Raw genomic sequence first — 14,345 nt, forward strand, 5'->3', positions numbered from 1 at the left:
GGCCAAGAAATCTTCTGTGTTCCAAATCTGTAGCATACCAAATTCTCTACAGTTTTGAACAAGTCTCTGACTCCATTTCTCCATCACATAAATAGGGATTATAGTATTTGGTTACCTCAGAATAATATATATAGTCCTTTTGTTTTGTATTTAACAAGCTTCTACACTAAAGGTTCTGCCATTTAAATCTGGAAATTTTCAGATTTCACTGAAAAGAAAACATGGGAAAAGATGTGAAATAGAAAAATAAAGTGATTCTTACATTAGAATAACACAGCTTCAGGTCTGATGGGTTATATAAAAATATCCATAAGGGAGAGTCAGAGAGATCCTTGTTTCTCCAACTGGCTTAGCAATAGGGGAAACCCAAAAAACTCCCTAAATTATAGGAAACAAAGAAAGCTATTCAGACTTAATTCTTTCTATATCTGTTATTTTCATACAAACCAGCTATTTCTTACAGAAAATCATGCCTTCAGAAACCCACAGAGCTCCATGCCCGAGGATACTGCTTGTTCTGCATGCCTCTCCCCACCACGCTCCAGAGGGAGTGATTCCTGTGGGAACCCACTGGGAAACAACAACAAACCCAAATATTGGCCTTTGAGGGAAGAGCAAGTACACTGTGGCTCTCCACAGAGCCACACATCCCTCCAGAGGAGACCATGGACAGGCATTAGTCCTGAGAGGAGGGAATACACCTGGGAGCAGCTCCGTGTGCTGCACCAAAGGCTCCAGGGCAGGATCCCAATGTGCATCCATGGCCCCACAGCCAGCACTCCTGCTGAGCCAGGCAAGGAGAGAGGTTTTCCATTTCCCACCCAGTGTTAAATACAAGGAGACTGGGAACCAAGCATGACTTTCCCAAAGGACTTTAGTGCATAGTGATGCACTGAGGACAGAGCTGGAGATGGGATCTGGAAGATCCGGGAGGCAGGTGCAGTGTGAGCTGGCCACACAAGTTATGCTCAGGCACCAGATTTCCAAGGGAGTACAAGCAGGTGCTAAATCCATATGCTTTTAATTACAAGCATGTTTGTGGTGGTGAGTGGCTTCATCAGCTCTGTCAGTGCCCACAGCTTCACTGCCACTTGAAAGTTCTGCAGCCGTGGTGTTTTTAAATGTGGCTTCAGTGGTGCCTTTCACACTTTATTACTTGAAGCCTATCCAAGCACTCCCATGACTGACATTCTGGTATCCTCATAAAGGAGAGGGACCAGCTCTCCTTTATCCTCTTAAAGAGAGGGACTACCTCTCACAGCAAAGCCTTCATGTCCCTTTTCAGACTTTGCAAGTTGAAAAATCTCAAAAATAAACACACAGTAAATTTTCACTATACACAGCAGAGAAGAAAGGGAGGAAAAAACCTTTCAGGTCTCAGACCTGAATTTGCACTATTTCTTGAACCAAATCAGTTTCTCCCCTGAAAATTCACAAATCCAGTGGAACTGTTAGATAAGGAGAAAGTGATAAGAAGGAGGAGAAGTAATGGCCAAGGCTCACATTTGTAGACAAGAAGCTCAGGAGACAGACAGCGCTGCAACAGTCTGTGTTTATAAACATGATGCAGGCAACTCACTGCACATGGGGATTGTGGAGAAAAGTCTGAAGGATAGGCATTCTACAGGAGCAAAGAACAAAAGAGTGAACTTGCAACAGAAGATTATTAGGAAGTTATGCCCTTCTGTGAGTATACAGAACACAGTAAAGTTCCTGCTACTAATTATGATATTGGCATGAAAGTTATTCCCACTATTGTGTCAAAAATGCATATTTAATGTTAAATAGATTAATACAAAGACTTTTGAGGTCTAACAAACATTTCAAAGTCATGTCTTTTATTTCCAAGGCTGGGGTTATTTTTATTTTTCTTTTTTAACAGTAAGATCAGAGCAAAGTACAAATAAAGGTTCTAGACCAGAATAGCTTAACGAAATAGTACTATTTATACTTTAAATACAAACAACAAACAACTTTTAAAAAGAATAGTAGATCATATTTAAATGTGAAAAATTTCTTTCAAGTTAAAATAGCAAGACTCAAAGCTGGAAGCCAAGCCACAATTCCTAATGTACAAACTGCTTAAATAAGATGAGAGTTATGTCCTAGAGTGGTTCTCTACCAGTAGGACTCCCAAGCTGAAAAAATATTTTCCAAAAACCCACTGATCATGCCATAGATTTAAACTACATGGAAAACAAAGGGTACATAGAAATACCTTGAACTACACACTGAAACTCAGTGAGGTTTTTCCCATCTCCTCCAAAGATTTCTTATGTTACTTTTTTAAAATCAAGAACAAGCAGATTTCCCAATAGCTAAAACTCAAAATCTTCAGCCAGCATCTTCAGTTTTTTTCAGTAATTATTTGTTAATTGAAATACAGAGAAGGTATGTATAAGCAGCCTATTGCTATGGGGAAACTTAAGTATGAGTGTTCAGAATCTGAAATTGTAAAATTTGAATAATCCTTGTGTTGAGGCCATGAAAATCTACTCCCAGTTTGTGGTTTTTTGTTGTTTTTTTTTTTTTTTTTCTTTCCTGAGTTTCATTTTACTGTCTCTGCAAAATAAGCAATACTATTTTTTTTTATCTCAGAGTCTTGTGTAATGAGACAATAAAAAAATCAAGTTTTGTCTCTTTCCACATAAAGCCAGTCGGCAGAACCATAATAGTGGGTGGAGTTTTCAAGCACAACTACAATAAAAATAACTCTCTAGTCCTTTCTGTTTACTACTTTTTCTTAAGGGTCTCTAGGTATGAAGGAAATCATATAAGGCATGTAGTAAACCAGAATGTTTTGACATGGGTCATTGATAAATTCTTTCAGTCTAAGCACAAAAGATGAATAATTTGTAGTTGGGTACAGAATATATCTTTTAGACAATATGTCTATACATGGAACTGCCTTTCAGAGGGGAAGAAAAGACTTTCTAAATATAGCTGAACTTGGGTGTAGATCACAGGACAGAGCCTATGATAAGCTGTAAGAGCATCCAAGGTAAGCACAAATGGTCCTAAGAGCACATCTGTGCTCAAATTGTTTCAGGTGGACAGCCCTACATATTATTTCTACATAATGCTATTACACACATAATAGCCACCCTTCCCTGATGTATATTATATTTAAATATGTGCTACTATATTTGCAACATCTGCTTCCTCCTCAGGAGGAATTAGGATGGGTTGCTTCTAATGAATTTGACTAAAGGAAAATTATCCAACCTTTTTAATTTTTCCATAAAAATAATATTAAAAGAAATAAAATAATGTGCAAAATCATACTTATATATAACACCAAGTTACACAACTATGGTAAAACAAAACAACCAAAAAAACCAACAAAAGGATCCAAAACCAGCTGCACCATTATTAGATTTTCTATTCCTTTTTTATCTCTTGAGTCAGCATCTCCCCTCACAACTTCCTACATAAAAGCTGTAGGATAATTTTTGCTGCATCATTATTCTTCTTCCTCTTGCTCTCCTACAATAAGAAACTCAAGGAAATATCAATCAAGATACCGCCTTTCAAAATATATTTTCATGTCTGAATTTGCATGTACTGTAATATTCAGAAATAGAGACCTGCCAAAAATGAATCCTCAAGATGTACACATAAATCCAAGCAGGGAAACCATCATCAAATCTGAAACTGCAAGCCAGCTCTGGAAGAAAGCAATCTCTCCCAAGCCTTTTTGAACACTCAGGTGCATGTTTTTTTTTTGCAGACCATTCTGATCATCTTTCAGAAGTTCAGCATGCTTTGGCTCTTGAGTGTTATCAAGTGGGACCTTAAGGCATTTTCAATGGGGTTGAAAGTACATGGGAAGCAAACAGATCAGAGAGCACTGTACAGAGAATGTTAAGGGTAAATTGCATTCATGTCACAAAGCATTTTCACTTTTTCAAGGAATCCAAGCTGCAGGCATTTTGCTGTCACTAAAATAAAAGGTTTTTCCTGAACTTCACATTTGAAGAACAGGATGTTAAAAAATCACATTACAAAACAGCATCAGCAGCCACTACAATTTTTTTTCAAATCTGAGGAGAGGGGGGCAACACTATCTATTACAGATCACATAAACCATATGAAAAAAAACCCACAAAAAACCCATACAAAAACCCTCTTTAATTTGTGTGGAGCTGCAGAAGCAAGGTTAGGTTTGGCGAATTAAAAGCTGGGTTTTACCACTGTGCAGCTTCTGCTGGTTCCTCTTTTCCCAATTGCCCCTTCAGTCCATGGACAGCTGAGCAAACTCATTTTATTTACAGACTAAATTGTCCTTCTATTGAGAAGGACAACATTGCACCTCACAGCAGGCAAGATCAGTATATTATTTATAGTCCAATTTAATTATTTAATTTTTTCATAAACTACTGAGAAAAAAAAACTAACCAAAAATACAAGCAACTTAATTGTCCCAATTTCCCCTTGGGCACACTTGGGAGGGAAATTCCCTGGGGTTTACTGGCTCAGGAATAAAAAAGTTAATGCTATTCCCCAAAAAGAAGAGCATGTGGGGAGGCTATCTGAAAAGTATGATATTGTATCACTATGATATACAGACCAATACTCAATGTTCTCTGAACTGTTTAGGAAAAACTAAAACTCACCTCGCCCAGGTAGCTCTAAAATACATGCACCTACTTCTTAGACAATCATTTTTTGTTACAGAGGCAGAATTATCCAGTCAGCTCTCTTGTGGACAGCCAGCCACCTTTTATGTAACTAAATCAAATCCTCAATGAATCGTCCACAAAAATAAATTAAGACCCCTTTTCCAAACTCTAGAAGAAGAATATCAATTTTCTTCTGTTTTGCTTTTATGAGAGGACCTCGTGTTTTATTGTTTAGAAAAGAGGAGTAATACTAACCCTATTTTACACATAATACATAAACTCCAAAACAAATCTATTGAAGCTTCAACCAAAATGTTTTTCTCAATCTTTGTGAAATAGAAATACTGAACAATACATAAGAGAGCAAAGAAGTGCCAGAAAAGCTTCCAGTAAATACCGCAAGAATCAAACAATTGACCAGTTTTTCTACATTTAAACCAGAATAACCTTCCCTTTCTTCTATGCCTCTGCTTCAGTTTAGTTTTAAACTTAAATGGAGCATTTTAAATGACACTAAAACCCAACTGATTTATGAAACACTGTATAAACGACATCACCTTGAGCAGGCCAGCACTAAAACATCTCATGGTGACTGGTTCATGTCATTTACATTTTCCCCTTTGAGGGGAACAAAGATTTACAGAGCTTCATTTGAGTACTAACTTTGAATACAGAGACAAAGTGGTTTAAGTGCCTTGTCCTGAATGGATGAAAATTGAAACCCTTTCAACACAGCAAAGGCTTGCAGTTATACAACATTTACAAATACTAATGACCAATTATCTGCTAATTAAACATAAGTAGCATTGCACCTAACCAATGGCTGCATTGGGATACCACAACATTTCTTTATTCTAAATGGTAATTACTGCAAAGCTTAATGTAAGGCTGAGGAGGCAAAGTTTGAATATTGGCATGTAACTACTCACAGCTGAGTAACAGGAAGTGCTGAGACTGAAGAAAAAACCCCATCTCTCCAATCTTATGTCTCACCTGGACATTAGATATTTTAATCAGAATTACAAGAAATTATCTATATGCACTGGGGATCCAAAGCTGAAAAATAAAAATTATGTCCCAGATTTTTCCTGTGTTTTTTTCTTGCAGTTTGAAAATTTCTGGGTAATTGGTCCTTTTGGTTGCTCATCTCTTATCACTTGATTTTTCATTCTAATAAACTTGGAAATTTCCATGAAATTTACACTAAAACCAAGTCGCACCAGAGAGGGTGCAATAGATAGATTATACAGCTACTACAGAACTCTATACATTCTATAGTAAAGAAAAAGGTGGGTTTGAAAATGCAAGGAAAGCTGTCAGATACCTTGGCACAGTTTTACTGTGAAATTGGACATATATCTCAAAATATTTTGTTTTATTCCTTTTCTGGCATGAATTGAAATCTTTGCAAGAACTTAACATTTCTCAATCCTAAAAAAGTACACTGAATACAGGCACTAGGAAAAGGGCCCAGACACCTGTGCAGCCTCCCTTCCACTCTACAGCATAACACAGCACAGGAATGCTGTGCTCATAAAGGGATGGAATGGCAGGAGACACCATCCAACCAGGAAGCCTGGACATGGGAGGCAAAATGAAGCATAAGGAAGAATAGTGAATAAACTTTTTGGTTCTTACATAAAAATGGGAGTCTTTGATTAGAGAATGCCAAGTGAAATAATTATTCTAATCATTCTCCTGAGTGGTTCACATTATAGTGAAGAAATAAATAAACATTTCTCTCATTTCAAATAAAACATTTTTTTTCCTCATGGCATAAAATTCCAAACCTTGATATAATATCCTGATCTATTTCTCATAACAGGAGAGTTATTCTCAGAAGAAGAAAGTTCTTCCTAAAGTTTTGGAGCTGTTCATCTGTCTGAACTCTTCCCTTACCTAGTTTCCCTCATATGAATTGTGAAAAGATCTCTCAGTCATATGCATAACTTCATACTTTGATGGAGTTTTAAATTCTTAATTTCTTCTACACAAGGGCAAATCACTTTAAAAATAAGGATTCTTTGGCCAAAATCACATTAAAGCACAACATATTCAGCAGTTTCTCTCATAAGCGATGGAAAAATTTACAAGAAAAGGTAGAAGGAGGGAGAAATAAAATAAAATCAGATAAAAAAAAGAGATGAAGAAAAGCTTTAGGAAGGGGAAGCCATATTTTCCTAGGGGCACAGGAACAGTAAGTGTATATGTTCATGTGTGCAAATAGCAGAAACTGTACAGGGAGAAAGTAATGTAAAAGAATTAGGAGTCAGTTTGTTTTACTTGTAAAATATACACTGATTTCTTTCCAGAAATGATACTGATTAACCTGAAGTAACATATGCTGCTTGTTTGTTTTGGTTTTTTTTTTACCTCAGAGCACAAAAGAGATAAAATGCCAAAGAAGTTCTGATTCAAATTGATATCCCAAGACCTTGTTAGTAGTCAGCACAGAGAATTCCTTTGTAGTGTGGAAAAATAAATATTTCTGTCTTTTTGTGCCAAATCTGTTTCATGTCATGCTATAGTTTAACTATTAACAGGACTCTGAGACGATTAATGCAACAGCAAGTCTCCTAACTCAGGAAATAATCTATATTTTATACTGGGGTTGCACAAAAAACATCTTCTAAAACAGATACTGACAGAGACTAATAGTAGATGCTGTAACTTAATCTCAGAACCCCAATGATGTCAAACCTCTTGAGCATCATATACAGTCTATGGTAGGGTATTATCACAATCCTTCAATGGAATTACAGTTTTGTAACTAATCTCTCCCTATCAGTTACACTACACAGAAACTGTGAAGTCCAAATACAAAGAGGCCATAGGTGTGAATGATTGCATTCGAGTCTTTCCCCCGAACCATATTTCTAAACCCCAGAGTGATAAATGGCACAGCAGTTATAAATGGGCCACAGGGTCAGTGGAACTAAAAGCTGAGAGTTCAAAGAAAAGTCACAATTCTTCAGAGTTCAGCAAAAGGCCAGAGACTGATGTTGCAATGCTCAATGATAAATGGCCAGGGTTGTTATGCTCCAATTAGAGAAGATAGGAGATTGGCAAACAACCATGGCAATGGGAACACTACAGCCTCAGACCATCCACATCACCTTGCAGGTCTAACTGTTATGGCTTTCCTGTATCAGTCTAAAATTCTTCACTGGCAGAAGCTTAACAGTCACAAATAAACCAGCCACAAGATGGAAATTAACCACACAAATTTAGCATAAATTGATCACATCTACACGAGTTCACAAAATAACTCTGAAGTGTGAGTGGAGGGACTTTGTCATGAACAAGAATTATCACAGTAGACTGAAGGCCAAATCTACTGACAGTTTAGGTACCTAAAGGGAGAAAAAAATCAGGAACTAAAATTGAGCCACACATGATTTCAAAAGGATGATTCAGAAATAAACCTGAACAGACACCTGAATCTCTCTACCTGTGCCACTCAGAGAAGTGGAGACCAACAGCATCTTTCTTTTGTGGAAAGGGAATCACATTTAGGCCATTTTCTTAGGCACTGAAATGACTGGATTCCAGACACACACACATCTTACAATACACTCTTACAATCCAAGAGAGCACACTTCCCACCAGGAGTGTTTTCCATCCTGCACTACTGTGTAATTGGGAAACGAAAACTTGTGGATCTGTAAGGATTGCTGGCAGGAGGACCCGGCCTTTTGCCATTCCTGTGCAGGAAGGAACGATAATTTAAACTCATTTAAACTCCAATATTACTTCTACTTTTTCGACAACAGGCTAATGTATAAAGTCACCATTGAAGTGAGGCCTGGAACAAATCCCCTTCCTGCTAGATAAGATTCAGATTCCAGATAGGCTAAGTCGGAAAGATCTCTAAAAAAGATTTCCTGAACAGACTTTCCAAGTGTTTGGTCATATCTGAAAGAACCAGAACCTGTGATATTTTATCATTGAATTTTAAGGACCATGGTCTAAAACTGGATCACAAAAATGATCACGCACAGATATACAGAAAGATTTGCACTAGGAATTAAATTACATGCATTTTCTACATCCTGCTCCCCAGAAAAAACAAAACAAAAAAACAAACAAAAAAAAAAAAAACCCACCAAAACCAAAAACCACCAAATTAACCTTCACTTATTGTTTTTCATTGCATCTCTGCAATAATAACAATAAAAAAAAAGAAATAGTTTTGTATTGAATATTTTTACATAAAACTTGAAACTAAAAATAGATACCTACTTGTCAGAAGATTCTTGGAGACAGCATGTGAGGAAATTTTGCATGAAACAGCTATTCAGGCTACCTGAAGGTATTCTCCAGAGATGTGTATCAGTGCCTACAATGAAATCACATAAACAGAATAATTGGTCATCCTCACTTTTGTATTATTGTCTTACACAATGGATTAAATGTCCTTCTAATGCTAAACCAATTCACCTATAAATGAATGATCAGGCCTCAAGATTTAAAGGAATTTACTCACCTTTAAATATTAGAGTTGTAACAGGAATAGGAAACACTGTTCACAATATCCAGAACACTTAATGTTTTTTTTAAATATGACTCTTTGATTTCCCCTATCAAATCACTCGTTACCATGGGACTTCACCCTTGTTTTCAGAACTCCACTAAAAATATGTTCTTAAGTAAAACATTCATAAGGCAGGAAATAGGGAAATTAATTCTCAATCTCAATTGTATATACAGACTGAAAATACCTTCTTTATGTACTCATATAACATTTGCTAAATGAGTGTTCACTCCCTCACTTCACATACTCAATGTGTAGCTATTTGGTTTTTTACTGCAGAGTTGCTACTCTGGTTCATAAAGCTCCTGAACTACAAATTGTTGAAGGTTAAGAAAATATTCCTGGGAAGTTTTACTGTTTGCTGATAAGTTACAATTTTTTCCTTCAGCAGCCAGTGCTGGTAACTGCGAGGGATGGAACACTGGGCTCTGTAGTCCCACTAACCCTGGGCTGCACTCCTGCAAACACACACACACTGCACTTGCAGTTACCACTCTTGCATTTGTTCTCATATGTCAGAAAACTGCATTTACTGCACCAAGTTTTTTTCAATGTTCTGGAATACATGCTTATCTGAGTGCAAGAATTTGGCCTTCATCCAGGTGTATATTTTGACATTTAAAAATATTTAGAGGTAGTTTTCCAAATAGGCCTTCCTCAGAAACACAGGAAGCCCAATTGATCTATAAATTCTCAGCAACTTAAAATGCAATACTTTTTATTGAAATCACTGAGGCATGCCTAAAAACACACCTGAGTACAGCATGGGCAAATCTTATTCTGTCTGATTTCATAATTTGGGTGGGAAGGGACCTTAAAGCTCATCTTGTTCCAACACCCCTGCCAGGGAGAGGGACACCTGTCCCTAGACCAGAACTCCAAGCTCAGAGACCCATCTAACCTGGCCTTGAACACTTCCAGGGATGGGGCATCCACAAGTCCCCTGGACAGCCTGTTCCAGTGCCTCACACAGTAAAGAATTATTTCCTAATATCTGGTCTAAACCTACTTTCTGTCAGTTTGAAGCCATACACCCTTGTGCAATCACTACATACCCTTCATCCTTTCTGTAGGCTCCCTTCGGGCAGCAGAAGTCTGAAATTAGATCACCTCAGGGGCCTCCCAGGCTGAACACTCCCAATTCACTCAGCATTTCTGCAAAGGAGAGGTGGTGCATTCCTCTGATCAACTTGGTGGCCCTTCACAGCAGTAGCACAGGCAGGGCAGACAAGGAGGCAAGAAGCAGGTGGCAGCAGTTTGATTAGAGGCCTGGAGTGGACAGTGAGGGAATAAAGCAAGGAGGATGCAATGAAGAAGACAAGAGAACAAGGCTAAAGTCACATAGATGTCTCGCAACAGATTGATCTATAGGAGGAAAGTGGGTCCCATTTGCTGAAATAAGGATCAGTTCACAGCAGCCCACTACCATGCAGTCATCTCCTATTTAGCCTGCCAATTTGTGGCTCACTTAGTAGGGACCACCCTTATTTTAAGCAGGAATTTTTAATTCATTGTATGTGGGATAATATTTAATCTATACTTTGCTTTCTTTTGCACTTCCCTCCTTTTCCGGTTCCTTCATTACCTCCATACATTTCAGGGCAAAGCTGGGATCTCACAGTCAGTCTAGCACCCTCCACAGCCCTGACTCACCCCTGGCAGGTGATGGCAGCAATGCCTGGCATTTAACATTTTGCAAGAGTTGCAGGGAGTAAGAGAAGGTCGTGTGGTCCCATGCCCATTTCACCCTGTCAGCAGTACCCACGTGGTGTTACTGCAGACTGCCCTACAAACTAACAGAGAAATCACGTGGCTGATTGACACTTGACCAAGAGTCTCATCAGGACAGAAATCAAGGAGTTTCAAATTTTGCTATTCATTCTCAATCATAGTCCCAGATTCAGAACACCCTGGATCTCAGGGCCCATCCGGCCTTCTGAGACAGAGGCACAGAGACACGTCTGATTTGCTCAGAGTGGGATTTTACATGATACAGAAAAATTGTGTTCAGGTTGTTCCAAAAGGGAGTTCTTCTCCGTGATTCAGAAGGAGGTTTTGAACTCTGGTCTCCAAGATCCCAAAGCTGTAACCTGATCACCAGGTATTTTCAAGAAAGAACCTCTGGCTCTGCTGGAGTTATCCCACCTTGTATAATCAGTGCAAGACTCTGCCTGGATAGCTGGTGGCTGGGGAGCCTCTCCACTCATGCAGGCAAGGCAGAAACCTCAACGTGAACCTCACCTTCCTGGTAGGAACTTTCACAATGGTGTTACTTGCTGCTTGACAGTCCAATCTTTCTCTCTTCTTCTCTACCACTCACCCAAAAGGTGGTCAGGAAGATTTCTCATGAATCAGATCGGGTTTCTTTAACTAGAAAATTTCCCATCAGCTCCACTTGTACAAGGCAGAGCTGTGCAGGCATCCTGACAATTCCTACCTGGAAGCAGTCTGCTGAAATGAAAGCTAGAATTCAGCAGTAGTGGGGGTCTGGCTTCTCCCTGACAATTTCAACCTCTGAGACAAAATGAGTAATTTTGAGAGCAAAGATCAACCTCACTTCAGAGTCTGGACATCAGAAACTGGCAATTGTTGCAAGGCAAACACTGAACTTTGAAGTCCTGCTCTTTCATTTAGTACAGCAAAAAGTCCTTACCACTCACTCTTAAACCACAGTGACTTTCCTCCAAAGTGCACGTTGCATTGAAGCTCTCCTGCAAAAGACTCTGACCTTGTATCTTCCATTTTGAGGCTACTGCTTGAAAAAATACAATTTGGCACTTCAAAAGAGACATTTGACTTTTCCTTGTCTCAAATGATTGCCCCTTACAGCCCTTGAGCAACTGCAGCTTTTGGAGCATTTCAAAAATAAATGCTCTAGCATTTGGTATCAGAGAAAGTAGTTTGAGCTACTGTGATTCCCCATTATCATATTCTTTAAAAATGTACTATTGCTTAGCAAGACACAGATTTTCTCAGTCCTGTTTTTAAGCTGTGGTACCTAACAGGCTGATACTTAAGATGAAGAAAAGGTAGTTTAATGTATTTCTTTTCATTAAATCTGAAGAAAATAATAGCTGCATCCATTTGGGGTAGGAATAGATAAAAAACATCCTTAAGTTCCTAAAGCTTGTGTTAAAATGCAATCTGTTATCCTTAAGAAAACAATCATTATCTCCCATTTCAATGAACAATCATATCAGTGTACACTCATACATATGCATGACAATACACAAAATCACAGGATTTAATTTTTTTTAATTTAATTGACAGCATATAAAAACAAACACACTTTGATGTACACACTTACTGTCTAAAATCATTTACTGTATTTGAAGGGCCAAAACTCCAACAACAGGAATAAAATCCCACCCTCAAAGTCAAAGCTACCAATATTTCTCTGAATTTCATTTAAAACACTTCATTATCTCTTTTGCTTTCTATTACATTCTCAGATATGCTCCATCTGACTTAAAACCTTACAGCAAGGTTACCAGGAGGAACAGAATCAGGTCAGCACGTTAAACTAGATTTTTCTTTTACAACTGCTTCCAGGCAAATCTTCAGATTTTCCATGTTATTTACAAGGACATTAAGAAGGTCTTGTGCTTTATACCTCAGTGATTTATTCTTCCTATATGCAGATGTGGTAATTCTTTAGAAGTTAGTTAATTAAAAGTTCTAGCAATAACAGTAGGATCTTGACAGACTAACTTTGATTTACCAACCTTATAAAAAGTCTGTCCTCACCTTTTAGAATCTGACTTTACCATGGGATTGTGCTAAAAAAAAATAATAATTCTTAAAATAAATCTGCTCTAAAAGTTAGTGTCTTGCACCCCAAAGATATAGCTGCAAATACAGTAAATGCTTTTACATAAGGATTTGACAATTTGTTATAAAATATTTATGAAAATTATTTTTGGTATCAAGAGTATCAAAAGTTAAGCTATTATTAGAAATGACTTGGTGATAAGAGATGCTCTTAAACAGACACGTACTGCTTTTGTCAAATACAATTTGCATAGCAGCAATACACTCCCACACAGCTTTGTTAAGAAATAAGGGAAAATAAAATCTTCATTCAGATAAGTGTTTTTCTTATTATTTTTTTTTAACTGGTATCTATTTTGTATTCAAAATAGGTCTAGGTGGTTTTCTAAACACCACTGTACTTAACCCCAACTATGAGCAATCAGCATTAAGGTCCAAATGACAAATTTTCTTATTTTCTATTTTCACTTGGGACTATGTGGGCTCTCTTCATAACACATTACAGGACATCTGGAACCACATGTGTTTTCCTGACTTTCTTCTTGCTGGATTTAAATATTTTTTATTTTAACTGATACACAGTAATGTTAATAATGTAACACATTATTAACACTAGAAAAATTGCCAGAAATCATCTCCTGTGTATCCTGCTTCCCCTTTCCAATCTTCTTCCCCACATCCCCTCTGCTGCAAAAGACTGATTCATCAGGATTATTAAATGTTAAATGTAGTGCTGCAGTGAGAACCATGATGCACCTCTTGCAGAGTTGTAGGTTGGTTGTAAGAAAGTTTTCAGTTTTTACTGGGGGTTTGTATCATAACTGAATGATAAATCTGGAGTTACCCATTCTCATTCAGTTTATTGAGAGAGGCAATAATGTTACGGCTTTAGATAGTGAATTCACAGGAGAATTAATTGCTTGCAAAAGCTTTTAGACAAGAAGAATTCTTCTAGTAAAAAATATCTGGGTAATATCAGATTTTCATGAGAAGAAGAGCAAGTGGCAAATGCACTAATGTGTTCTGAAAGATATTTAGGCAGAGGCATCTTCTTCAAGAGGCTATTTTCTGGGAGTGTGATATTTCTGTATTTACATATTCCAGCAGGCCCAGCAAAAAATTCAAGCCTTATCTACATTGTAACAACCTCTACAATCAAGAAACATGTTCTATAGCTAAGATCCTAATATTTGTTGCCTTAAATGCAAATTGGAAAGCTGCAATTTTTCACATTAGATAATGTCACACCATCAGGCAGTCACACATACAATCAAATTTTATCTATCAGCTTTATCACCAGACTGACAGTAACCAGAATACAAGTACTGGGGTCCTGCAATTAATGATGAGATAAAAATCCCACCACTCTTGCTGCCACCTAAACATGCTCAGCAACTTCCACGACTGGACACTAACCA

At 37.7% G+C, this 14,345-nt stretch overlaps 1 protein-coding gene across 1 annotated transcript in view; it reads right to left on the minus strand.

The window, feature by feature from the left end:
* LOC115492903 (uncharacterized) overlaps window positions 1–14,345 on the minus strand; it is a 531,227-nt gene that overhangs the window by 515,044 nt on the left and 1,838 nt on the right. The window contains exons 2-3 of the mRNA XM_072923227.1: window positions 10,212–10,425; window positions 8,865–8,961 (exon numbers count right to left, since the gene is read on the minus strand). The gene's annotated coding sequence lies outside the window, so the exon portion shown is untranslated. The remainder of the gene's footprint in view (window positions 1–8,864; window positions 8,962–10,211; window positions 10,426–14,345) is intronic.

The sequence above is a fragment of the Taeniopygia guttata genome, chromosome 1 (assembly GCF_048771995.1).
Source record: "Taeniopygia guttata chromosome 1, bTaeGut7.mat, whole genome shotgun sequence".
Lineage (NCBI taxonomy): Eukaryota > Metazoa > Chordata > Aves > Passeriformes > Estrildidae > Taeniopygia > Taeniopygia guttata.